At 43.2% G+C, this 3,395-nt stretch overlaps 1 pseudogene; it reads right to left on the bottom strand.

The window, feature by feature from the left end:
- Nucleotides 1-2,921: 2,921 nt before the first annotated feature.
- On the bottom strand, nucleotides 2,922-3,040 carry LOC146039899 (5S ribosomal RNA; annotated as a pseudogene).
- Nucleotides 3,041-3,395: the final 355 nt, after the last annotated feature.

Raw genomic sequence — 3,395 nt, 5'->3', positions numbered from 1 at the left:
ATTTCCTTCGAATACAAATACGAATACGAATTTTTAGGGAATCCATTTTGGTAAATTTCCCCCATATTGTTCAAAATAACTACACAATGGTAAGGTGTTTTTAATTGATAGGTGGGTTTTTATTGGATGAACAATGCGAATTGTAAAGAACATTTTGCCCCAGAATAATGTAGGCATCAGGAATATGCATTTCAGGAAATGCTTAGTTCCTGCCATGGAACAGTTCCGATTCCATTGAAATATCGCAAATACTCCTCTCGTACATTTCTTGCAGATGTGGTGGATCCATGTGCAGAGGTTGTGACATGAAAGTTGTCAAGGGGGCAATTCTCAATAGTTTCACATGTTGGATCTGAGACATATGGTGTAGATGGTCTGATTGTAGATGGTGTACTTTGTCGTAAATAATTATGAAGGGAACAGGCTGCAAGAACTTCCTTGTCAATTTTGGCAGGGGTCATATCAATAGTAGTATGAAACACTCTGAATCTGCTACAAAGTATACCAAAGGTATTCTCTATTACCCGGCGTGCTCTTGACAGTCGGTAATTGAAAATTCTTCTGTCATGATCCAGCGAACGTTGTGGATAGGGCTTCAGTAGCCGATCCTCAAGGGCAAATGCCTCGTCGGCCACAAACACAAAGTTAACTTGCAATCATTTGCAGTAGGCAAATGTAGTGTACTATCTTTCAACCTTTCGTAGAATTTGGTTGCCTTAAAAGTGCCACCATCTGAGGAACTACCATTTGTACCAACCGAAACATAAATGAATTCGTAATTTGCATTTGCAATAGCCATCATAACGGTGCTGAAGTAGCCTTTGTAGCTATAAAACAACGAGACACTATTTGCTGGTGGCCTGATTCTGATATGCTTGCCATCGATGGCTCCGCCACAGTTTGGAAATTGCCATCTTTCGTCGAATCCTTGTGCCAATTGCATCCATTGGTCGGAATTTCTAGGAAACTAGATGTTGAAAAATTTAATAGTGGTGGCTTTATAATATCTTTAGGAAAGTTATACATGATAATATATAGTGTATACGTGTGTGAGGGCATGTATGTATGTAAGAATGTATATGTTTGGAGTCTGAGAGAGAGTGACAGAGAGAGAGAGAGAGACACAGAGAGAGCCAGACATTGATGTTAGTTGAAAAATGAATTGCATGTAATTGCGAAAAAGATCTACAGTGAAAAAGATCTACATCATCTACAGTGATAATCCTGCCCCAGCCACAAGGAGATATGGTAATATTTTGGAGTACACCTAGGTCGACAGTCATTAGGTTGTCATGGCTCGAGATTGTCATGGGCATAGGCCCACATGTGTGTGGAGGGTCAGAAGGCCAGCGCAGCTGTGTTGGGGGACGGGGACCACCTGCCTCCGGGGTCCTGTATGGTGTGAGGTTAATGGCGCTACAGTGGGGTCCTGAAACCAGCTAAATCCGTGTTCCTGACTATCAGGACCCTGGAGGCAGCTGGTCCCTGTCCCCTTATGCAGCAGCTATGATCTCCCACCATACAGGACCCCGACAGGAGCAGCAAGCTACGTACACAGGTGAAGCTATCAGCACATAGTACTCTCTGCTCCCTCTGTGCACATGATTTGCTGCACCCACATTCATTGGGCTGTTGAAAGGGGGTAGTGTCCAGGGGAGTGTAATGCTTCACCTTTGCAGGAAGCTGCTGATCCCTGAGTGCGACTTTTTACACACACGCTGCCACTGGCCACTTCCCTTGATACATTTAGGTGATAAAGAACATCTCAATGCAATGTGCAGCAATGTTAGTGTGAGGTCATCGCAGTTTATTGATAAATGCGGCCCTCGGTGTGGGAATGCTGAAATGGTGAGATCTGGCAAATGGCAATCACTGTGATAGGAAAAGCAAGGGGCAAATGAAACCGATATCCTTGTATTGCATATTTTGACATTTTCAATGTGAAAGAAAAATGTTACCTGGAAACACTTCCTCTTTAATACTGAATATATCGCTTCACACGTCTCGGGAATGATCTGCCCTAAAGCTTGCGCAGATATTCGCGTGGAAAATTTCAGGTCCTCAAATGATCTCCCTGTGGCTAGGTAGCGTAAAGTTGCTACTAGCCTATCGTTAGGTGAAATTGCTTTACGCATGATTGTATCTTTTTTCTGAATCAAGGGCGTGACCATTAAGAGGAGTTCCTTAAAGGTGTGTTCGTTCATACGCAAATAGTTGCGGTAGTCCTCTGGATTTCTCTCTTGCAATTCCACAAGGAGTGAGGTATGGGACATGCTTTCACGTTTTAGGAGCCATTCTTTGGTCCAGCAACTCCGTTCCTTTCTGTCGCCTGTATGATGATGATGGGCCATCTGCATAACTGCTATGCCCTGGGCATATAGTATTTGCACTGAAAAAAAGGGGGGTTGTCACAAGGGTGACTGCAAGGGAACATACATAAGGTTTTTTGGGGCACACTTTGACAAAGATAATTTGAATGATATGGTTTGATGATAGTCTATTAAAATTTAGATTTTTATTAGATATGCGCTAAAAAGAGAAAAAGGTGAGCTGGTCACTTGTTTTAATTGACAAATGAGTAAGTTAGTCACCTGTCGGTGAGAGTCCTGAGCAATATTGCTGGAGCCGGCGCAATGAGAGGATAAGTGTATACACCACCTGTCGACCAAAGTCACTTATGACAATAAAGAATACAATTTAAACATGTGTAAGGTTCGACAGAGTGGTCTATTATGGACGCTTGACACAAAGTACAAATAATATATATGCAAATATAGATATGCGCAGCCTCCGTCTATGAGATAGGTAAAAGGTACAGTGAAATAAATTGAGGTGGAGTACCACTGTGGAAGAAGAGGAGAGGTATAGAATTATAAATTTATAAGCTTGGGTCAGACACTGGGTGCTTCTGCTATTCCGTAGTATTACTACACCGGATATTCCCAGTGGGTCCCCCCCACCAGTACTAAGCCGGCCAATCACTGCTTAGCTGCTGAAATCGGTACGGGATCAGGCGATCCAGTGATGTATGGTAGTAAGTTTACCAAGTGAGAGGGCACCTGTGTTGATACCCAAGGAGATGTAGAATGCTTCTGCTTTCAAAGGTGCCACCAGGACGTCACCCTGTTACCTGCCTGTATTGCAGGGAGATTTGTGGTATGACACAACTGATGAGAGAGCATGGAACTAGATAGACCAATAGGAAGTGGGTAGGTGTCTCCGGCGTGTCTCACCTTCTGCTGTCCACCATATACTGATAGTATCTAATGGTGGATGAGAGAGGCGAGTAACGTCCACCCCTTCCCTGAGGAATAGATTTATAGACGTAAGTGAGTGAAATAGGAGACAGAGGGGAAAAAGGGAAGGAAAATGAAAATGAGAGTAGTATTAGTAAC

This window comes from Crinia signifera, chromosome 1, assembly GCF_055691185.1.
Source record: "Crinia signifera chromosome 1, ASM5569118v1, whole genome shotgun sequence".
Taxonomy (NCBI): domain Eukaryota; kingdom Metazoa; phylum Chordata; class Amphibia; order Anura; family Myobatrachidae; genus Crinia; species Crinia signifera.
The sequence above is the reverse complement of the archived record's forward strand: the minus strand, read 5'-3'. Positions and strand labels throughout refer to the sequence as shown.